Here is a 25,244-nt window from a genome sequence, read left to right on the forward strand (position 1 = left end):
ACTTCAGAACTACAGAAGGCCATATTATATACAGATTTCCTAAGCATAATAAAATCTCTAAAAACTCTCAGAAAACAAAAAAAGCCTTTCCTTGTCTCACTTTGTTCGCTCTTATGCACAGTCAACTCATTCAAGCAGCATGTTGTACACTGTTGGATGCCAGGACAGAGCGAAATACAAGGCGACGTTCTGGTGGGCCAGCTAGCTCGATCCGCCAACAAAACCACTACAAATATATTGATACGAATCGCTGCACGCGACTTGAAACCTTTTCTAAATCGAAAACTCCGTGGTTAATTGCAGAGCACATGGGACACACACACGTGTAATAACTGGCATGTCATGAAACCGCAACTTGGTCATTGGCCTCAATATCAAAACCACGCCACACAGAAGTATTCCTTACAAGGTTAAGAACAGGACATGCACACAAACACATTTATTTCTTGTGTCTGGGGGCAATCCTCCTTTGTGTGACAGATGGGGAGAAGCACTCACCGTACTTCACATTCTAATCCAATGTAAAGAATTAGACACGCTGGGAAGACAACACTTTCCGTTACCCTTCCGACAACGCATACAACGTCACCCTGCTGTGTTGGTCATTAGGGAACTGCTTTTCACGCATAAATCATTGTTGGCTTTTTTGATAGACGCCCGTACTTTTCACGTCATATACCCGGGCATTCTATAGCAAGACCTCTCCAGAAAGGCCTCCGCTGTGATGGCTACACTGAAAAAATTGCCCGCAGCTTTCCTCGGGGGAACACTGAGGAGGATGCGGAGCATATAATTGGTTAACGGGGTGTTAAAGTGCGACTTACTTGGGTCGATGGCTAAATTGGTTAACGTGGTTGTGAAATGGGGTGTTAAATTGCGACTTACTTGGGTCGATGGCTAAATTGGTTAACGTGGTTGTAGGAGGGGGTGTTAAATGAGTGAACACGTACACACGTATGCGAAAGGACGGCGCTGGTCGAAGGGACGTCGATCATTGTGTTTGTGGATTCGTTGGAATTCATTTCACCGCGACATTGGACGTCGACGCGCCGTACAAACCGACCGACGAGCGGCAACTGAGCGAGCGAGCGCCGACCTTGAGTATATATACAGCGCGACGGTGCATGCACTGTGAGCTGTTGAATGTTCTCGAAGGAGAAGCGCGCGCGCGGCACAGATGGCGATGGCGTGACGGCGCATGCGCTGTCAGCTGTCGAATGTTCTCGAAGGAGAAGCACGTGCGGCACAGATGGTGGGCGACGGCGCGACGGCGCATGCGCGCGCGTCAGCTGTCGAATGTTCGAGAAGCGGTGCGGACGGCGCGGACGGCGCGGACGGCGCAATACAAGGCGCGAGTATAAGATGCTTCCGCATCTAAAAAGCACTTGCTTCACAAGCCTTGGACGCAAGAATGTGAGTGATCGAGGCACTTTTGCTATTGCCATACATGTTTCCCATGGTTTTCATTATCACAAACTTTTGTCACACACTTTTCACAGCATGTTCATGATTTTATTACTTTTATGTTTTACCCGCCTTAGCACGAGGAATTTTATTTCCTTATACAGCCACTGATCACAATCTTTGTCCATACCTCTAGTACCACGAACTGGCTCTCTTTGGCCATGAAATGGCCCTTGCGCCACAAAGCATCAAACATCATGACATAGGTGCAAGCGTCCCATAAGAGAAGCATTCCGTCCTTAGCCTTACTGAAGTTTATGAAATGCTAGCGACAACTGACAAAAGAATATTACACACACATACAGCACCTTTTTATTACTTCCAACTAAATTTTATTCATAATGAGGGCAGTACAAATGCACAACACTCACCATCACAAGTCCTCAATGCGCACTTGCATTCAAGTAAAGCAACCCTTCAAGTATTATTGGAATGACAGCTACGCTATAGCAGCTACTATTAGAATAACGTTTTGCAATGACAATTATTCTGACATATTTATCATAACTTTTCGTTTCACCAAAGAAGGCGAGAAAGTCAGTAATAAATCGGGACTTATGAGGTACCCTTGCCTGTCATAACAATATTTAACGCTGTTGTTCTGCGGTTTTATTCCATGGTTCAGGCATGGATCCGGTTTCGCCAGCGTAATTTTGACCATCTGACAAAAAGAGGTCATAGACAGCATTCATATGACAGCTTTATAACTTACTTTCATGTTTCTTTATGCAAGGCGGCGCTTTTTGGTGACAATGGCGTGTTATCGTGGGGAGCCAGAAAATTTATATTAGGACAGGGACGAGCCCCTTAACTTGAACATACTTGGTTACATATTTGGAATTACAGGATGCGCGGTTTGCTCAGCAAAGTATAGCCAGCTTTACTTTTTCTTGGGGTGCCTTTTCATTCGTGTAATGGTTCCGCAACTTCCTCGCCATCTTCTCCGCCGCAGACACCAGAAAATTCTGTGCGTAGCCAGCGTCCTCTAGACGGCAAGCGTACTTCAGGAATCTAACCGGGAGCCTGCGCAAGCAGGAATTATTGAAAACATACATCTAGCATGTATCGTGGATGTTGCGTTTTAGAAGCATCGAGTGGGATGAATAATTACTCTCGAACTGAAGCTTTGGCTTCAAGAGAGTGCGGCTAGTCCGCAGGCCGTCGATAACATAAGTTCTGCGAGCACGAACGCGTCCGTTGCATCGAACATGTGCAGTCTCCACAAACTCATACCTCCGTTCAATGACAAGAGGAATGACCTAGAAGCGTACCTGCAACGCTTCGAACGTGTCACCACCTGTCAGGAATGGCCGCACGAGAAATGGGTACGTTTATTAAGCCTTTGTATAACCGCGGAAGCTTTGAATGTAATCGGACGCATTGACCCGACCGCAGCCTTGGAATACGACACAATCAAAAGGTAACTTCTCCAACGGTTCCTGTGCACGGCAGACGGGTACCGGGAGAAATTCTGTTATGCAAGGCCAAAAGATAGAGAAACCGCCAAGCAATACGCTTCGAAGCTTTCGGGGTACTTCGATCATTGGTTGGAGCTTGTGGAGGTGAAGAAAAGGTTTAGGGACTCAGAGAACATAATGATTGCTGAGCAATTTGTCCAGGGCTGTTCCCCAGCATTTACGGTTTTCCTGTAGAAGAGAAATTGCGAAACCATACTGGAACTCTCTCAGGCAGCCGACAATTTCGTCGAGGCCCAAACTTTGCTGAACTTTGGTCGAGACCGACGAGAGAAGGAAGCGACCCAAGGGTCCAGCTTGAGAGCAGATCAAACGAAGAAAACACCTCGAGGAGACAATCGCTGTTTCTTTTACGACAAGAAGGGGCATAGGGCAGCCGAATGTTGGTCTTGCACGAAAGGGAATTACAGAGACCAAGGTCAAAAAGGCGAAAAGTTGCGTGCTAACAGGGACAAGTTATCCTCTGGAGGAGAGGGCAAGACAGGGGACTCGTGCGCGGTCTCAGTAGATGAAGCAGAAGTCAAGACGGATCACAAGGGTTATGTCGTATTACAGGACGAAGAGACAATCCCGATCGTGAATGTGATGGAGAGCTGAGGAGTTACTGCTGGTGCGCCTCGAGACATGCCAGTAATGAAAGGGCTCTTGGATAAACATGAAGTTACAGTGCTGCGAGACACAGGCTGTTACAATGTTGTAGTGCGACAAGCGCTAGTAGCTAAGAAAAAAATGACCGGGACTCCTCCTCGGTATTCCTCTTCGAAGCACACTACAATAATTACCAGAGGCTGTGGTCTTCTTGGAGATACCATTGTTCAGTGGTGAAGTTCGAGCAAAGTGCGTGCAAGACCCCTTGTACGATGTAGTCTTAGGAAACATCAGAGGAGCCCTATCACTGGACACCTTGAGCATGATAGACAACAAGACGGGCAATTCCAGTCGATGCGCTGCCATCAACGAGATAACGCCGAAGAAGTCAAAGGTCGTCAGGGAAAGCGAGGACATCAGATCACTATGAGTGAAACCGCCAAACGACTCCGTGCACCAAGTACTTGGCCCAGTGACAGCAGCGCTATTGGAGCATACAGCGACACCCAGATGACATGTGCGATGCTATGGCAAACAAGCGCACGTTCGGATGGATCTTCACTGCTTTCGTCCTCGCCATGGTGGAAATCGCAAACAGGTTTGAAGCGTTTCCACAGTATAGTCACCCCACAAGAGGACATGTGGTCGTCTCATGACCCAACGCCCAGGGTACCGCTATGCCGACGAGCCAGGCAGCATGCCTACTTCAAGCGACCCAGAAGCAACTGGTGCGTTCGAAATTGGTCGGGGCTTCTTACGCTCCATAGCAATGGAACGAGGATCCTCTGCGACGCAGTGCAGCAGTCACCATCGTCGCCTTTGTCATTGATGCGAACACCGTCTTTCCAGTGTCAGTATTGACGACACCGGAGCAAGACGTACCAGCTACGTGACAATACTTATTGACGCTGACTAGAAGTATGGTGCGGCGTCGCCAATTTGACGAGACACCTGTGTTGTGAATCTTGCGTTGTGGTGCTGTGTGTCGGCGCGTGCTTTATTCTGAGAGTGAGTAGTATGAGTGCACCTGGTTTTGACGCATACACGGTACGCAGGTGCGTGGTAGTACGCGTCACTGCCAACCGTGTTCAAACGTGAAACAAGTGCATCAACCTCCCAGGATAGTGTGCGGAGCAAGTGTCGCGCAGTGTTTTGTGACAAAAGCTTGCAATGCTGACATTTCTGCATGTGCCAGTGATTGGTCCTGTTATTGCTGTGCTCGGCCCCGCCGCGGTGGTCTAGTGGCTAAGGTACTCGGCTGCTGACCCGCAGGGCGCGGGTTCGAATCCCGGCTGCGGCGGCTGCATTTCCGATGGAGGCGGAAATGTTGTAGGCCCGTGTGCTCAGATTTGGGTGCACGTTAAAGAACCCCAGGTGGTCGAAATTTCCGGAGCCCTCCACTACGGCGTCTCTCATAATCATATGGTGGTTTTGGGACGTTAAACCCCACATATCAATCAATCAATTATTGCTGTGTTCCGTTGTGTCGCGTCAACACCAAAGCTTTCCATGGCACTACGTACTGAAAGTTGGGGGGAGTGTAGTAAGAAACCGAAATTGAAAGTGTGAACAAAAGTATTGACGCAAATGAAGATAGAGGAAGACGAAAGTGCGTGTGTGGTGCGTGGTGGCGCCGCTCGTGAGCGGGCGCGTGAAAGAGATTTTTTCGTAACGTGGAAGAAAAAAGTCGAACCAAAGCAGTCAGGCAACAGTGGCAGAACGAGGGTTGTGGCGACTACCCGCCCGTTACGGCGCGCAACCTGTCACGACTGGACTGCAGACGACCTCGGGCGACGAGCTACGTCAGGCGACGACGGGGCTCGTTGTCACGGTCGAAACCTGCTGGCGAGTCGGTGTCTACGTGGATTGCCGAGTCAGAGAAGCTAAGGCATGCTGGGCCGATCTATTGGGTGTTCTCGGACGTCACCAGCCACCGCACAGCAAGCAGCTGTCCCAGTGACGGCCATGTTGTGACGGCAACTCCGGGACCTTCCCAAATCCAGGAGGCGCAGCGACACGTCTGACCATCTCGACGACAGTGGCGTGAGTGGTTGACATTGAGTGGTGCGCGAGCTAGATTCACTGTGTTGGGGCCGCATGAACCGTGACTACGTGTTTTAAACCTGTAGAGCGAACTGGACTGGCACGAGTTAGGAGTGCATGCATGCAGTTTTAGTTCATGTATGTAATAACGTCCAACTTGTATAAATGTCCTGTCTTTGTCTGTGCTCCATTCCTTGTCGGTTGAGCGCCTGGGCCCGCACGAACCTCTCACAGGCCACTCTCAGTGGTTATATTGGATGAGGCTTGGCCACCTGTGCCGGCATCTTAAGGGCAGGTGTTCTCTTTGTGACCACCTTTGCGACATTTCGAGCATGTAGGCCCCTTTGAATCAGGTGGCCTTGTCTTCAGCCAACAGTCGGCCCCTCTGTGCCCCAACTCATTGCAAACAAAACACTTTTTTTCCTTTGCATTTTGCCGGCCTGCTTCTCTCAATTGTGCTGCAGACATTTCCGTTACCTATCCGCTGCTTCTTCCAAAGTTGATCAGACCCTGTGCTTCGAGGTAATAATCAGCAGTTTCCATAAGCTTGTCCAGACCTCTGCAGCCTTCTTTTCAAAAAAACTGCCACCTTTTTGTGACATCAGTGAATAAACTGTTTTAAATATTACCATCCCAGAGTTCCTCATATGTATGCTCTGTCTTCGCCATTTGCTGCCAGTGGTCGAAATATCCGGTGAGACGAGCAGCAGGTTGTCTCCTTCTTTAGGAATCCTCTGCTCTGCGATACCAGAATTCCACCTTTTATCCTTTCTCCGTGTATTGAAAACCCTGTAGGAGGGCTTGCTTCAGCTTAGCGTAGTCCAGTGCGTCGTCCGTCGCCATTGGACTCACCGCGCTCAAAGCTTCTCTTGTTAAGTACAAATTGAGAGAGAAAGCACAATTATCGTCTGGTCATCCTTGGCTGGTGGCCAATTTTTCAAATTGCTGGACATATGCTTCCAACTCATCCCTTCTCTCGTACAACAGGAGAATTAACTGGTGTGTGCTTTTATAGCCTTGTACTGAACTAGAGCTAGAAACAGTGCTAACTGACGGGTCACTAACATTTGCGGGAGCTAGCCGTGCCTGCTGTTCATTTACCTTAATTTTGAGCTCAAGCATTGTTTTTCAGCTTGTAGGCGAGCTCTAGCAAGCTCCTCTATCTCTTTAGCAGCAGTGCAATTGGCTATACGCTGGTATCATGCATATTCCCGCTACTCATCTACCCAGGTTCTTAACTATTGGCTTGTTATGACGAATTCCTTGGCAACTTCCAACAATCCTTAGAGGTTCATTCTCACCCGACACACACCCGCGAGGTGGTGCTCTAAAATGTGTTTAGGAGAGCGAGTCCTGTCGCGGACGCCAGTTTTCGTGGAAGGTACTATTGTGTCATGCCCGCAGTTGTGCTACGTGAAGAAAATGGACACGAGACACCATACGAAAATACTCAAATTAGGCTTATAATTGGCAATACATCAGGAACATAACAGCTTCATACAAACATGAAAATGCAAATGAAAGTTAAACAAAATAGACAACTCGATTCCCCGAACACAGTAGTCTGCTTATATAAAACTATGGGAAAGTGCAAACAGAACAATAGCCAACAGAATATTGTTCATCATCCGACACAATACAGTGATGACCAATGTGTGGTGCTAGGTGGCATTGCATTGGTGGTTTGCAGTTCCCAATTACTGTAGATGACGGCTGTTACCGATGTAGTTGGTAAAATCAAGCTTGGCCTCGCGCATAGCTGTGGGCTGCTTCGTCCGTGCATGCCTGTTAGCGCCCACCCAATCCAAATTCAGCGTGGCTTTCCTCCTAATGACGCCCTTTGCCCTGCAATTATCTGAAACTGGCCCAGGGCACGCATCCTCCCTGTTTCTCCCATAAACTGCTAGACGCCCAGTTGAGGTGCGCTTTTGTTAAGTCCGTTGTTTCAATTCTGACTGTCTGGGGACGGTCTTCGAAATTGCGTCTGGTGGGACGATTGCGTCTATCTGCTGCCTTGTGGGCAAGCATCTTGTGTCTTCTAGGGAAGCATTCCAATCACTACACATGGACTGTGTTAGCAAACTTGTTGGTAACTGTGAGCCATCTTTTAAATGTGAAACATTTCTTAGCGAAATTTGCCGACTTTCAACGTATCTATCTATCTATCTATCTATCTATCTATCTATCTATCTAGCTATCTATCTTGCCATCTAAGGCATTTAGCTCCAGACCGTTTCAATAATTGTATCAAAATGAAACTTGGTACGGCATAACATGATTGTATGAAGAACATATTTGACTCGTCATAAAATGAAACTCGCAACATGTATGTCATAAATGTCATGATGTACATTTCATGATCCTGCAGCTCTTGCGGTGGTTTCGTTTGACATGTTGTAAAACTGGTATGGTATGGCATGTTTGCATGGCAAACACAAGCGACAGGCCCTAAAATGAAAATCATCCCATGCGTATCATGTACAACATGACTATATGGCACGCTCATGATGCCTTCGCGGCGATTTCGCTAGCGTCACATATACCAAATTCGGTATTACAGTATGCGTGAAGCGTGACAAAAGTATGCAGTTGATGCAAACATGATGACCATGAGATGCGTGCCATTTAACAACATGACTCCACACCACGCTCATGACGCACTTGCGGCCGTTTCGCTAGCTTCACATATAACATATTTGGTATTACGGGATGTGAATGGATGACGAAGGTTTGATACTGGTGCAAAAACGATGATTATGAGTAGCGTATTATGTAACATGACTACGCGCTGCGCTCATGATACGTTCGCAGTCATTTCGCTAGCTTCACATGTACCAAACCCGGTATTACGCGACGCGAATGGACGACATAGGTAAATAAGACACGCAAACATGATAATTATCACATGAGCGCTATCTAACAACATGACTTCAAGCCACACTGAAGATGCGCTCGCGACTGTTTTGCTAGCTTCACAGATGCCAAATTTGGTATTACGTGACGCCAATAGATGCCCTAGGTATGTGACTGGTTCAAACATAATAATCAGGAGATTCTTTCAATGTGAAAACCTTACTACACGCCACATTCAAGGCACCAATATATTTCGACCTGCAGGGTGCGCGTGCTCGGCGGTGTTCATTTCGCCACGTCAGACCAGTGTTGCCACGTTAGGCGCTGGTCTTACCAAATACTCGCAGGTGCGCATCGCGCTGCGTTGCTGTGACACTTGGGCGTTTCAGCGCGTCCGGCGCCCTTCCGTTAGGAAAAGAGGAAGACGCAGTGTTGTCTGGATAACGCATTGGCGCGAGCTGCAGCATGTCACATTTCGCGCTGGTTGCAATCGAGCCGCGCTGGCGGATGCTGGTTGCGCCTGGCGTCAGACTATAGAGTGCTCGCGTTGGGCTAACGTTGCATCGCTGTGCCCAGCGTGCGCGCACGTCATTGCTACATTAGAGTATATTGGGTCCTTCATGACGCGGTCATGGCCGATTTGCTAACTCCACATATGCCGAATTTGGTGTTACGTGACGTCAATGTATGACGAAATGGATGACGATGGATGACGATAACTGGTCTAAATATGAAACCCTCACACGCGTGTCCTGTAAGAACATGACAACAAACCACGTCCATAGCGTGCTCGCGGCCGTTTTCCTAGCTCCACATATACTAAATTTGGTATCACATGACGTGAATATATGACGAAGGTACACGACACATCCAAACATACTAATGATGACGCAGACGTCATGTGCTGCTTCCTTTATTTCCACCTCATAACGTTGTGCTTATTTTACAGTGACATATCAACATTTCTCATTTGTGCTTGCATATCATCGATTCCCAATGTACGTGGGATCTGGCAATTTCTCTTGATTTTCTGTTGACATATGAATCGTTGTCACCGCCCCGCTTTTGTCGATCTGAGATGTTAGTATCATAGCACATGATGACGCCACGAAGTGCTACTTAGATGCCGTCATTGCTTGCATCAGCCGTGTTGCAACTACGCCGACCGCTACTTGCTGCGCTGGATGAGGCATTGACGAAGCTGCCTTGAAACACATCTTCACTTGAGGTGCAACCATCTGTTTTGTGCGTCGGAGAGTTTACCCTGAATCCTAAATTTTATATTTTTTCTAACTTACGTCTGTATTACACGCCTTAACGCGCTCCTGAATATATATTATTGTAAGGAGAAATAACAGACAATAGCTTCGCTGCAGGCTGGATGTTCTTTTTATGTCATCGTCGTTCATTCCACCAATCCTCAGCTTCACTACATCTACATTACACTCAGCCGCTTTTCAAAAGTGCACGAGGATCTCCAGAATTGCGTTTGGGTGGACGACATTGGCTGTGCTGCAATGGTCGTCGAATGCCTACAGAAATTGTCTCTGGGGGCCGATGCTGGATGACTCGCTGTGGTTGCTCGAAATAACGCTAGGAATTGGCTTGGTGCTTTGCTGATGACGCTTTTTGTGGTTGCAGATGACTAGATTTTTGTGGTTGGGTTTGGCCGTGCCAGGACTTCACCTGGAGACTTGCTCAGTTAGGTTCCGGTAGATGACATTTACTGTGTCGTACCGGTAGCAGGTCTGGAATGCACTACGGTCTGCCTTGGGGCGTAGCAAACGATGGTTCTAGATGATTGTGCCGACAATTTTGCAGCGACATTTCTTATTTGCTGAATGGTGGATGCAAACTAGGTCGATCGTGTATGTCACGTGAGGCCCGGGTTTCCAAAGATGATTTACTGGTTACTCATCCAACCTTTTCGACGGTCGGCTGATCAGCGATGGGTCTCATGAGAAAACTGCTGTCACAGCATCCATGTGGCCTTCAGGTGTCTCACTAACATTCCGAGTGAAGTGCGCTTTGTAATACATGAGCTCACACGCTACTGGGTGGGTCTGGTGGACCACATATACAGCCGCACCCTCAGATAATTGTAAAGGTGTACACTTTCTGCGGTAAGTTTCAGCGGCAGAAAAAATGATGATTTTTGCCATGGAGCCATACAGCGCAGATGTAGCGTCTAGACAGTGCCCGTCATGACCTCTTTCTTCGAGAGACGGCACAATAGTGAAAGCCCAAGCTGCGCGATTGAGGTTGGGTGCCTCACCGCTCTTATTCGGGATAGAGGCTTGGTCAGCGTCAAGCGCGTCGTTGGAGAAACACTCTTCACAAATTCTGTTTTTGATAGTGGTCTCTGGCCGTGATAAACTTGAGTCTGGGGCTAGCGAAGAGTCCAGAAGCTTCAGTAGAGAACTGGATCGCAAAGCTGGAGCTTCGAGATGGAATCTTTCTTGAACTTTATTTATTTATTTGTTCGAAATACCTTACAGACCCACTGAAGAGCATTGAGTAAGGGAAGCATCAGTATCCCAACAAAATAACAATAAAACAGCAGACGACTAAATATATATATATATATATATATATATATATATAATGAATGAACTTGCAAATAGCACATTTGAAAAGGAAATCATATTTACTAACGTTTCGGCCGTGGAACGGCCTTCGTCAGAGTCTACATATATATATATATATATATATATATATATATATATATATATATATATATATTGTGACGATGGAACGCGTTTGTTTATTTACAATATGGGTAATGCAGAGGTGTAGCTCAGCCAAGGGTCCACAGCGTCGCTCGCGAGCCAGTCGAGTCTCCTCCTCCTCTTCGTCGAATCTTCGCTAGCGCGTTTCACTTCCCGGTTCGCAGACGATGCCCTCTGGGCGAGTCACTCAGATGGTTGATGGTGGCACGGTTTAAGGCGCGCAACGTGTGTCAGTTGTGTTTTGCTAGAGCGGCGACCATTGCTTGTGACGCTCGAGATTACGTACGTGACGTCGCTGAGGCGGTCAAGAATGACGAATGGATCGGAATAGTGAGCCAAGGACTTTTGGCACAAACCACGTTTGCGGACTGGTGTCCATAACCACACAAGATCGCCCTTACTATAAGATACGGAGCGATGGCAGGCGTCGTAACGTTTCTTAGAACGCTGCTGAGATGCCAAGGTTCAGAGGCGTGCGATGCGACGGGCTTCTTCTGCGCGGCAGAGCGTCTCGGCTGTCGAGGTTTCCACGTCTAGTGTAAAAGGTACTATAGTGTCGAGACAAAATTGTGGGGAGCGAGCGTACAGCAGGTAAAATGGAGAGTAACCTGTAGTCTCATGCTTCGCGGGAATGTACGCGTACGTGATGTAAGGTAGCACTTAGTCCCAGTTTTTCTGCTTAGAATCGACATAAATAGACAGCATGTTCGTGAGAGTCCGGTTCGTGCGCTCTACGAGACCATTGGTCTACGGGTGATATGGTGTGGCGTGGCGGAAATCGCAGGCAGACAGACGCAGGATCTCTTCAACGACGTCGGAAATGAACTGACGTCCGTGGTCGCTAATGACAACGCGTGGAGGACCATGGCGGAGAATTATACAGCGAAGCATAAACTGCGACACGTGCATGAACGTTGCAGCAGGCATTGCAGCAGTTTCTGCGTAGCGCGTTAGGTGGTCAACACAGACGACGACCCATCGATTGTTACTGCTCGATCGTGGAAATGGACCGAGCAGGTCGACACCAACAGTCTCGAAGGGAGAGTTAGGAGGTGGAACAGGATGGAGAAGTCCTGGCGGCGTAGCCGTGGGACGTTTGTGTCGTTCGCATTGTTCGCGTCCAGCAACGTATTTTTCCGTGTCGTGTCGCATCTTGGGCCGATAGAATCTTTGCTGGATTCGTTGAAGCGTTCTGGCGAAGCCCATGTGGCCGCAGGTTGCGTCGTCGTGTAAGGACCGAAAGACGTGAGCCCGTAAAGTGCGTGGAACAACTAGAAGCCGACGGGCGCCTTGTCCGGAATAATTCTTCTTGTAAAGGACGCCATCATGAACCACAAAAGAGCTTGGGTTTGCGTGTTCATTCACGGAAGCGAACAGAGAATCTAAGGAGCGGTCCTCTTGTTGGGCTGTCCGGAAAGTCGCGAGATCAGGAAACTCAGAGGCAATAGCGCCGATATACTGGTCGAAGTTGTCAGCGTCGCACTCCGTCGTCGGTAGAGGAAGGCGCGATAGGCAGTCGGCGTCTGCGTGCCGGTTACCGCTCTTGTAGCGTACTGTGAAGTCGAACTCCTGTAAGCACAAAGTCCATCGCGCCAGTCGTCCAGATGGGTCTCGGAGGCCTACCAACCAGCATAGAGAATGATGGTCGATGATTACCGAGAAGCGACGGCCGTAGATGTATGGGCGAAACTTGTGCACGACGAAAACAACTGCGTGGCACTCTCGTTCTGTGACTGTGTAATTTCGTTCTGCCTTGCTCAACGAACGACTCGCGTAAGCGACCACGTGTTCAGCATTGTCATGGCGCTGAACGAGCACTGCACCAAGGCCGATTCCACTGGCATCTGTGTGAATTTCCGTTTCAGCAGAAGGATCGAAATGGCGTAGTACCGGTCCTGAAGTCAGTATGAACCGAAGCTACTTAAAGGCTGCTTCGCAATCCGGTGTCCAGTGGAAAGGGACATCCTTTTGCAGCAAGTCAGTCAGTGGTTGTGCTTTATCAGCGAAATTCGGAACAAATCGACGAAAGTACGAACATAGGCCCAGGAAGCTACGCAACTCCCTGGGGGACTGCGGCTGCTTGAAGTTGCTGACAGCGGCGACTTTCTGCGGGTCCGGTCTCATGCCATTTTTATCCACCATGTGTCCCAGAACCAAGATTTCACGTTCTCTAAAGCGACATTTTTTTGAGTTCATTGTAAGCGCAGTTTCCTCTAAACAGGTTTGAACGAGGTCAAGGCGATGTTTATGTTCTTCAAATGTTCAGCCAAAAATCACCACATCGTCCAGGTAACACAGGCAAATTTCCCATTTGTGGCCTCGTAAAAGGGTGTCCATATATCTTTCAAATGTGGCGGGGGCATTACACAAGCCGAATGGCATAACATTAAACTCAAACAGACCGTCGGGTGTAACAAAGGCCGTCTTTTCTTTGTGAGCCGGATCCATGGGGATCTGCCAATACCCGGATCGCAAGTCCACCGATGAAAAATAGGACGCTGAATGCAGTCAGTCGATGACATCATCGATGCGAGGAAGCGGGTACACGTCCTTCTTAGTTATAGTGTTGAGACGTTGGTAGTCAACGCAGAACCTCCAGGACCCATTTTTTTTCTTGACCAAGATAACAGGCGCGGCCCAGGGACTTGACGATTCATGAATTACGCCAGAGGTTAGCATCTCGCTGACTTGCTCTGAAATTACCTTGCGCTCTGACGCGGAAACTTGATAAGGTCTGAGGGGTGCGCAGATCCGGTGTCGATCTTGTGACGAGTGCGTGTGCTGGGCGCCTGAGGTCTATGCGACTTCCGTGCAAAATTGAATACTTTAGCGTGCCTGGCCAGCAGTGTAACCAACACTTTGCGCTTATGCGACGGAATAGACTTTCTAACCATCTTATAAAATTCGTATTCCGTGCCGGATACATCAGCATAGTCCGAATTTGCCGCATTGCTGACAGTTCCTATGCAGATACTGCACTGCCCTTCAAACATGGCAAGGCGCATTCCCTCTGGTAGTACAACAGACTCGGATGAGCAGTTAACTACCCATAATTTAGTTTTTCCCTCGGTGAGAGACACAACGCAGCGCGGCAGAAAGATGTTTTTCTTCATGCAGGGCAAAGGCAGCGGCTCAATCACAATATCAGGAGAACTGAAACTCGAGTCGCCATTCGAAGCAGCAACGGGCACGCTGGCAGTAGACCATGCCGGTAGAATAGTGTCTTTAACTACAACGAGTTTGTCGTCTCCGCTACGCTGAGGCTGCTGGGCGAGGGCGGACAACAGAACCTCGCCTGCCCCGCAGTCGACAGTCGCACGGCACTCTTGCAAGATGTCAATTCCAAGGATAACGTCATGCGTGGAATGAACGAGCACTGCGTATTCTGCCTTGAACGCTTTACCAGCAACACGAACAGACACAGTGCACACACCTACTGGACACAAAGCCGTGCCGCTGACTGCTCGAAAAGTAGAAGATTTATCCCAATAAAACATAACCTTGCGGCCAAGTCTCTCCTTGAAAACTAAACTCATTACAGAAACTGTTGCACCGGTGTCTACCAGAGCCATCGTGGGAACATCGTCAATGAATACATAAACCTTGTTGTGAAGCATGTGAACTAATGGAGGCATACTTGTGTGCAAAGTGGTACGTCCAGTGACCTCGCCTCCATCGGCCGCGCTAGCTAGTTTCCCGGTGGCGGAGAAGAAAGCCGCGGCCGGGGACGGGGAGATGGGGACCGTCGCTGGCGCGTGGTAGGTGGCGTCAAGCTCCTCACAGAGGCAGGCGAGTCACTGCGGATGTTCGGCCGGTGCCCGTGCTTCTGGGAAGTTGAATCCGAAGGCCAGTAGGCGTAATCGGGCTGTTGACTTCGCCGTGCAAGCATCGCTGGTCGGTCAAAAAAACGTCGTGCGTGGGCGACGTCGCGATGGGCAAAACCGGGCGATATGTCCGCGAACACCGCACTGGTAGCACACGGGGTGTTCCCGAGGCACAATGAATGCTGCGGTGTGGAGAGGATGCTCAGAAATTGTTGCCACTCGGAGACAAACGGAGGCGGTTGGCTGTCGTAGCTATAACTGCTGCGGGGCGCATAAGACGACTCGACGTAAGTAGCCTGTTGTGGCGGAGCCCTCAGCCGTGGACAGCGGGTGGAGTAACTGCGCTCGTCGAAACTCGCAGCATTGCTGCTTGGGGATAGTGTATCACACTGCGGGTCTCCAGCTTGCATGGGAACAGAGACATGGCGACGCAGTTCCTCCCGTAAAATCTGACGAATGGTGGAGGAAAGGTCGGCAGGTAGAGAATTCTGGCAGACATCGACGGTGGCAACAGTCGTGACGTTGGCCAGACGTCCGAACTTCGATGTGATGCGACGAGATTTAAGAGCCTCGAAGGTTCGGCAGTAATTAATCACGTCGGCCACGCATTCCAGGCTCTCCTTGCCAATGAGGAAGTGGTAGACGTCATCGGCGATGCCCTTGAGTATATGGCCCACTTTGTCTTCTTCCGTCACGTGGGCATCCACCGATTTGCACAACTTTAGAATCTCTTCAATGTAGGCTCTGCATGTCTCACCGGTGACTTGAGCCCTCTGCGACAACGTCTGCTCGGTACGTTTCTTCTTCGTTGCCGGGTCTCCAAAGCATTTCTTAATTTCCTCCACAAACTGGTCCCAGGTTGTCAATGTGTCTTCATGGTTCTCAAACCATACCAGCGCCGTGATATCGAGGAAGAGCCCCACGTGAGACAGCTGGCTAGCCGCATTCCAATCGTTCGAACGGCTCACCCGCTGATAGTGGCTTAGCCATTCGTCCACGTCATCGCCGGGTTTCCCTGTGAAGCTTCGCGGCTCCCTGTAGTGGTAGGGCGACGTCCTTGCGGCTGGTTGCTGGCTGTCTCCGTCCGAGCTCATTTCTTGAGGTAATGGTTCCAAGCCCGCTAGTCGACGGCTGCGGCGAAGCTCGTGTAGCGGTTCCGTCGTTAGGGGACAGTGCCTCTCCGGTATCACTTGGTAGTAGCTAGCTTACCCAGCACCTTCCACCACAATTGTGACGATGGAACGCGTTTATTTACAATATGGCTAATGCAGAGGTGTAGCTCAGCCAAGGATCCACAGCGTCGCTCGCAAGCCAGTCGAGTCTCCTCCTCCTCTTCGTCGAATCTTCGCTAGCGCGTTTCAATATATATATATATATATATATATATATATATATATATATATATATATATATATATTATTCACAGTACCTTACAGAGCCCTCAAGAGGCATTGCGCTAGAGGGCGGTACAGATAACTTGTTAGAAAATATATATACATATATATTGACACCTACATAGGCAAATATTGAATATAATAGAAAATGCAGTTCAACTTATGAACATGTAATCAAAATACATATTAGAAAAGTGAGTTACAGTATGTAAATGTGAAATAAAAAAATATGACAGTAACTACAACCTAGCAATAGTGCAAAAACACTGGCAATGGTCCTATAAACTCTGATGATTACGAAGAAGCGATAGAGCAGTTTTTGGTGCATAAGTATTTTTTAAAAGTATTATAGAACTTTGTGTGGTCTTGTTCTGACGCAAGAAGATCATCTGGCAAATCATTCCACAAATGAATAGCTCGTGGAAGAGCCGACTGGTTGAAAGCGTCAGTATTGCCGTACATGCGTGATAAGCTAAAGGTGTTATGTATTCTGCTCGAAGTTAGATGTGCTAGATTAAGGTGAACTGATGGTATCATGCTGGTGTGGATGAGTTAGTGAAATAGTGATAAAAGTGAGATGTCGCGGCGGATTTTCAGTAGCTCGCGTGCAAGGCTAAGTTTAATCTCCGTTACGCTGGACGGGTAGCTGTGATTACGCGCTATGAATCGATTAGCTCTGTTCTTTATACATTCTAACTTATCTATGAAGTATTGTTTATATGGTGACCAAATGGAGGATGCGAACTCCAGTTGATGACGGATTAGAGCAAGATAAGCCACTTTGCGCACATCGGTGGGAGCACTGTATAGATTTCGGTGCAGAAAACCTAATGATCTTGATGTGTTCGCACAGATAGAAGTGATATGTGAGGACCACGGAAGTGTAGAAGTTAAGTTTATGCCTGGGTACTTGTAATAATCAGTGCGTTCTACTATGCTACAACCAATTATGTATTGACTATTAAAGTTATCACGTTTGCGACGAAAGGTGATTACTTTGCATTTGAAAACATTGTGTCATCTGCCATGTTTTGCACCACTCATTAATATGCTCGAGGTCTTTTTGAAGAGTTAGATGATCGCTATTGTTGCTGATGGAACGATAGATAATGCTGTCATCGGCAAATATACGCATACATGAGGATAAGTTGATTGATTGATATGTGGGGTTTAACGTCCCAAAACCACTCTAAGATTATGAGAGATGCCGTAGTGGAGGGCTCCGGAAATTTAGACCACCTGGGGTTCTTTAACGTGCACCCAAATCTGAGCACACGGGCCTACAACATTTCCGCCTCCATCGGAAATGCAGCCGCCACAGCCGGGATTCGAACCCGCGCCCTGCGGGTCAGCAGCCGAGTGCCTTAGCCACTAGACCACCGCGGCGGGGCGAGGATAAGTTGTCAGGCAGGTCATTAATGTAGATGAGGAAAAGTAAGGTGCCAAGAAAACTGCCCTATGGTACACCAGAGGAAACGTAACAAAGTGTAGAAGAGTGATGGTTGGCGATAGTGAATTGTTGGCGATTAGTTAGGAAGTTTCTGAGCTATGTTAGCATGAGTGAAACAAGTTTTAGTGATGACAGTTTTAATATCAAGCGACAATGAGCAACACAATCGAATGCCTTTGCGAAATCAAGAAATAAACAATCTGTCTGCAGATTTCTGTTCATGTTAGAATGTAGGTCGGTGGTGAACTCAAAGTGTTGAGTTTCGCAAGAACGACCCTTTCGGAACCCGTGCTAGTTAGAGAAAAAGAAATTGTTGGATTCTAGATACACATAAATGTTAGAAGCTATATTATGCTCAAGGATCTTGCAACATATGCACGGTAAGGAAATGGAGCGATAATTTCCAGGTGAACTTTTACTACCGTTTTTATGGACTGGCACTACCTTCGCTATCTTCCAGTCAGAAGGCAACATTCCTGTAGTGAGCGACTGCCGAAAATTGTGAAACAGGATAGTGCCAGTGCCAGCAGTGGATAGTGCCAGCATACCAGTTCAGTATTTCACTATAGGATTAATAACGCCGTTGTTTAAGCTACACCATCTTACAAATGTTAAGGCGTTCACCATACATCGGATGTATCCTGGATTACACATATAGCAGCTGTCTCATCGAAAGCCTCTCAATCTCTCAGATATCTCCGCAGAAACTTGCGCAACGCTCCTTCTAACGAACGCGCAGTATCTTATATTACTTTGGTTCGTCCAGAGCTTAGGTTGTATAAGAGGGACAATTAATCAGCTGCCCGCTCATAATAAGTTCACGCGCTACGTGACGCCAAACATGCGCTTTAGAGTGTTTTCACACTCGTCGTTTGGCTTATGGATGGCGCTGAGTGTCACTCCGACTTCTAAATTCACATATAAACCCCCAAAAAAGTGGATGTAGGGAAGGCCGCTGTGGTAGCTCAGTGGTTAGAGCATCGAACGCGTTATTTGAAGGTCGTAGGTTCGATTCCTGCTCACGGCTGGTTATTTTTTCATCCACTTTTCTTTCTTCCTATTTACATTCCATTAGTTCTAATAACTTCCCCTGTACTTTCCTTGACGGTACTGTCTGTTATATGTCATTAATATAATGTTAAAACACGGAAAAACGAGCCCTTAGGTATACACTTCTTTCCCTTATTTCATTGAACGAGGGTCTCGTACTGGCAGACTTGGTGTGTTTCGGTTGTATAAGAGAGACAATTAATTAGCTGCCCGCTCATAATAAGTTCACGTGCTACGTGACGACAAACATGCGCATAAGAGTGTTTCACACTTGTCGTTTGGCTTATAGATGGCGCTGACTGTCACTCCTACTTCTAAATTCACATGTAAACCCAAAAAAGTGGGTGGCGGGAAGGCCGCTGTGATAGCTCAGTGGTTAGAGCATCGAACGCGTTATTCGAAGGTCGTAGGTTCGAATCCTGCTCACGGCTGGTTATTTTTTCATTCACTCTTCTTTCTTCCTATTTAAATTTTATTGCTTCTAATAACTTCCCCTGTACATACCTTGGAATTACTGTCTGTTAGATCTCATTATTATTGTGTTAAAACACGGAAAAACGAGCCCTTAGGAATACACTTCTTTCCCTTATATATATATATATATATATATATATATATATATATATATATATATCAAAAACAAAGTGAAAACAGCTTTACACAATATTAGAGTGGAACGAAACCAGGTTATTACGAAAACTTTCGCCGTTAGAAATGGATACAGCATAATCAGGAAGATTGTTCCATTGTGCGATGGCTCGAGGTAGTGAGGATAAGTTAAATGCCTGCGTGTAATTATGAATGCGCATGAAACTACGTGCATTGTGAATGCGCCGGGAAGTGCACACAGGAGAATAAAGTGGCGAACAGTGAATTTTGTTACTATAAGTGTACCTAGGAAACAGACATAAAAGAGCAATGTTGCGGCGTATTTCCAGTAACTGAAATGCAAGGTTTTGTTTTATTAGCGTAATGCTTAAATGATAGTCGTAGTTTTCAGCGATGAATCTCGCTGCCCCATTCTGGACGGCTTCAATCATACGTGCCAGGTAATCTTGATATAGTGACCATGTGGATGATGCCTAATATATGATAATGAAAGACCGACGCGGTAGAAGGGAACGGTGGGTATGTCTGTTGGTTGGAGCGGACCAGCTGGTGGCAAGGTGGAATGTTTCGAGCGCTGGCAGGACTCACATGCAGCAACGTATCGGCGCTCAGAACGGTAACGGTATGGCCAGAAGAATCTACGCCGCACGCGATCGTACGTGCGCGTGACCCCGAGATGCCCCGCGGTTGGGGCGTTGGGAAGCTGTTCAAGTACAGCGGAATGGAGTGTCACAGAAACTACGAGTAGTAGCTCTGGTCTCTCGGCGCTGGTGTTGCGTCGGTAAAAAATGCCATTCCGTAGAACGAACAAGTGTAGCGACGGGTCTACGTGGGGCGAACGTAGACTCTGCATGATAGACCGCAAGTGGGCATCGCTGAGCTGTTCCTTGCGTATGTTAGTGAAAGCCGACATGGTGAAGACACAAGGGTCAGAATCATGTGCTGAAAGGTCAGGTGGGTCCATGGGGTGACGGGATATACAGTCGGCATCCTGGTGAATTTGGGCAGATTTGTATGCCACGTCGAAGCTGTGTTCTTGTAGTTTCAAGGCGCAACAGCCAAGTCGTTCAGTTGGATCTTTAAGGGACGACAGCCAGCACAAGGCATGGTGATTTTTAATTACCGAAAAGGTGCGGCCAAACAAGTATGGTCGAAATTTTTCGACTGCCCAGACTAGTGCGAGGCGCTCACGCTCTGTAATGAAAACTTGCTCTCTGAAAGAGAAAGGAGGCGACTGGCATAAGCAATGACGCGATCCTGTCCTCATTGCCGCTGGGCGAGAACAGCACCAATTCCATGTCCGCTGGCATCGGTATGAACTTCAGTATGGGCTTACGGTCGAAATGAACCAAGATTGGTGGGGAAATAAGTAATGTTGTAAGGGTGCTGAAGGTAGTTGCTTGGTAAGTACCCAAATAAAAAGGCATGTCCTTCTTCAGTAGCTCCGTAAGTAGTCGGGCAATTTCAGCAAAATTCTTCACTAAACGTCGAAAGTAAGAACAAAGGCCGATAAACCTCCGTACATCTTTTGCGGAACGTGGTATGGGAAAATCTTTGACAACTCAAATTTTTTCAGGATCAGGCTGCAAGCCTCGAGCAGTGGCAAGGTGGCCCAGCACAGTGATTTTCCGACAGCCAAAGCGACATTTGGAAGAGTTGAGTTGAAGTCCTGCTTTCCGGAAAAGCTCAACAACAGAGGCGGCTAAGGTGGCTTTCGAATGTAGGCGAAAATACGATGACGTCATCGAGATAGCACAGGCACGTGGTCCATTTGTATCCACGCAGGAGAGAGTCCATCATCTTTTCAAATGTAGCTGGCGCAATACACAATCCGAATGGCATAACCTTGAACTGGAAAAGTCCATTTTGTGTGATGAATGCGGTTTTCTCACGGTCTTGATGATCAACAGATATCTGCCAGTATCCTGATCGCAAGTCAATAGATGAAAAGTAGGCAGACCCATGTAGGCAGTCTAGAGCATCGTTAATCTGCGGCAGTGGATACAGGTCCTTGTCCGTTACTTTGTTTAAAAGACGGTAGTCTACGCAGAAGCGCCAGCTGCCATCCATCTTCTTGACTAGCATGACCAGCGATGCCCATGGACTGCAGGAAGATTCGATGATCCCTTTTGTGAGCATTTCTTCAACTTCGTGCTGGATAACTTGTCGCTCAGCATTAGACACGCGATAAGGACGTCGTCAGATGGGGCTGGCATCTCCAGTGTTATTCCTGTGAGTTAAAAAGGAGGTCTCACCCAAAGGGCGGTCATCAAAATCAAAGATGTCGTGGTAGGATTTCAGCAGGGGCCGGATGTCAGCTGTCTGTGCTGGAAGAAGGTCCGGAGCGATGATCTTGTCGATGGTGGCATCGGCTGCGCTCTGCGAGCATGAGAACGGAACAGAGGACGAAGAAAAATCGGCAATGAATGCCGAAATGGCAGCATCTATAGAAGAAACTTTTGCAAAAGTCATACCATTTGGGATAACTTGAGCGCACCAGCTGAAGTTTAGGATCGGAAGAGATGCTGTATTTCCCGTGACTGTCAAAAGTGTGTCGGGCACGGCAAAATTTTTGGCCAGCAGAACGTCAGCGTTAGGTGTCAACATGAAGTCACCATCGGGAACAGGAGAGACAGATCTCAGGTTCACGTGAGTAACGGCTTGAGGTGCTAGGCGAACGTGATCTACGGAACACAGACGGGGTTGAGCTGGTGTTGGGTCGTCATGGTAACACTGTAAATCAAGGTGAAGCATGCCGATTCCACAATCAATAAGGACAGAGTGGGCGGATAAATAGTCCATGCCGAGGATAAGTTCATGGGAACATTTCTCGAGCCCAGCAGATAGCACTGTCGGGGAGCGATCAGCCACACTTATACGCGCGGAGCACATTCCAAGCAGAGGAACATGCCGCCGTCGGCGACCTGGATGAGTGGCATTGTTTGTGGCGTTAAAACTTTCCTAAGGCGGCAACGAAGTTCAAAATTCATCACTGATATGTGAGCCCCTGTGTCCGCAAGTGCAACAACGGGTGTGTCATCTACTTCAACGGAAATAAGGTTGCTTCGAGTCGGCAGCATGGTAGAAGGATTTGGCGGGCAAGTGGTCGATGCAGCTTCACCTCCGGGAGCTGCATCATCTAGTTTTCCCGCGGCAGGTGGTCAGTCGGCGACGTTGGTCGGCGAAATTGGGGCGAGCTAGACGACGGGCGACGGGAGAGCAGTGAACGAGACCGGTGAGCATGCGGAGATGGAGAGCGACGACGATATGGCGGCATAGAAGGAACGTCTTCACTGGTGGCCTGAGGTGACTCCCGGTAAGTTTGAAAGCGCCCATGATCCCTCTCTGGCCGATGGGTGTACCCATAGGATGCCCGATGCCAATACCACTAAGTGTTACAATGGCGGGCCACGTGTCCAATACGGTGGCAGTTGAAACAAATCGGGCGATCGTCAGCAGTCCTCCACTCGGCTGGATTGCGAGGGCGCGCCGGAAGGTTTTGGCATTGGGCAAACGAAACAGGGGGTCGACGACAGTTGATCGGCTGAGAGGGAGCTGTAGTGCACTCGGAGGCCATTACAGCATGGGAAAGCTCTTGTCGCACAATGGCATGTACCAGTTGCACCATCTGAGGGCTAGAGTCACAGGCTTGGGAACACGTGGACGCAGGAGAAAGAGCTTAAAGTTCACGTCTGATGATCTTGGTCACGTGCTCTGCAGTTAACGGCGTCTGTAGTGCAGGCCTCTTTTCACATGACCAGGTTGCTGCTGGGTTTGGTAGTCGAGTGAAATTATGGGCGATACGTTGAACTTTTGCGGCCTCAAAACACTGGCACTCCTTGATGATGGCGTCGACTGTGTTGCAGTCCTTGCATATGAGAAGGTTGAATGCATCATCTGCAATGCCTTTAGATAAGTGAGCTACTTTTTCAGTTTCTTCCATACCGTTGTCTGCTTTTCGGCAAAGGGCAAGCACGTTCTGTATGTAAGTCACGTAGGACTCTGATGACGTTTGCGAAGAAGATGCCAACTCCTTCTTGGCCACTGCCTTCCTGCCCACAGACTTGCCGAAAAGGGCGCGCATCTTTTCTTTGCACGCATCCCAACTTCCAATTTCATCCTAGTGGTTCTCAAACCACACTTTTGCTGTTTCTTTCAAGTAGAACAGAATATTGGCTAACATAGGAGTTTCATCCCAGCGGTAATTTTTAAGTGCCAACCACTGGCACGCGTATGCATGCGCCTACGCGTCAAAAGCGTCTAGTCGCGCCTGTGGAGGAAAAGGGCGCGGCAATACCGGCACGCGTCGACCGCGTTGACGCCCACGTGTCCAAAGCCGATGCACAATGTTGCTTGATCTTTTGGCTTAGAACTGTCCAAGTTCAGCACAGAACGGCACGTTCTCAACTGGAGCGGGAATGTATGTTTTAGAGGATGTGAGAACACGTTTACAAGTTGATAGTGCTTCAACCACCACAGTTTGGACTAGTTTAGAAGTAATTGACATTTCAGGGCTCAAAGTAACTACAGAAATTAAAATCGGTGCGTGCGCCGCTCCCGTGAATGAACATTCGCGTCTAGCATACTGTACGTCTAACATAGGCGTGTGCAGGGTTCTCCTTAAGGAGGTGGGGGGGGCAAAAGTTTGTCCCAGTGCCCCTCCCCAGGGCTGACTTAGCACCCCCTCCCTATTATGTTAGTATATGGAGTTCACATTGAGCTCTCTCCAACCCCATCCTCTCTTCGGTGAATGAGGTGTGGCTGCCCCCCTGATCAGGTTTACAAACCACCGGGTTTCTATACCTGCACTACCAATGTTACTAACCATATATTGCATATGCTGGTACCTTCAGTATATTTACACAACATATTTTATATCAGTCAACTTATAATCACGCCTGCAACTTCATGATCTGGCAGATTTAAGTCAGTCATAAGATTACAATTGAGGCCAGAGTAGCAGGCTTTCGGCTGATGTGTGTGTTCGAAATATCCTCGAATGCAACAAAGTACTCCTGGATCTTATTGATACAACTGATATTGGCCATAAGGTAGGAACCAAGTACTGCGTAGAATGCCTTCGGGCATTTTCCATAGTCGAAATGTGCTCTAACGCAACTAAATGTGCCTGACACTTCATAATGTGACAGATATCGGTCATAATATTAGAACTGAAACCTTAATACAAGACTTCTGGACGTTGTCTTTAGTCAAAGTATTCTCTAACACGACAAACGACACCCAACTATTCATGAAGTCACAGATATTGTCATAATATTGGAACTGAACCCTGTATGGAAGACTGCTGGACGTTGTCTTTAGTCAAAGTATTCTCTAAAATGACAAATGACACCCAACTGTTCATGAAGTTACAGATAGCGGTCATAAATATTGGAACTGAACCCTGTATGGAAGACTTGTGGGTGTTGTCTTTAATCAAAGTATTCTCTAAAACGACAAGCAACACCCAACTGTTTATGAAGTCGCAGATATCGGCCATAATATTAGTACTGAAACCTTAATGGAAGATTTCTGGACATTGTCTTTAGTCAAAGTATTCTCTAAAACGACAGATGACACCCAACTGTTCATGAAGTCACAGATAGTGGTCATAATATTGGAACTTAACCCTGTATGGAAGACTTCTGGACGTTGTCTTTAGTCAAAGTATTCTCTAAAATGACACCCAACTGTTCATGAAGTCACATTTATCGGTCATAATATTAGATCTGAAACCTTATTGCAAGTCTTCTGGACGTTGTCAT

The sequence above is a fragment of the Rhipicephalus microplus genome, chromosome 3 (assembly GCF_043290135.1).
Source record: "Rhipicephalus microplus isolate Deutch F79 chromosome 3, USDA_Rmic, whole genome shotgun sequence".
NCBI lineage: Eukaryota > Metazoa > Arthropoda > Arachnida > Ixodida > Ixodidae > Rhipicephalus > Rhipicephalus microplus.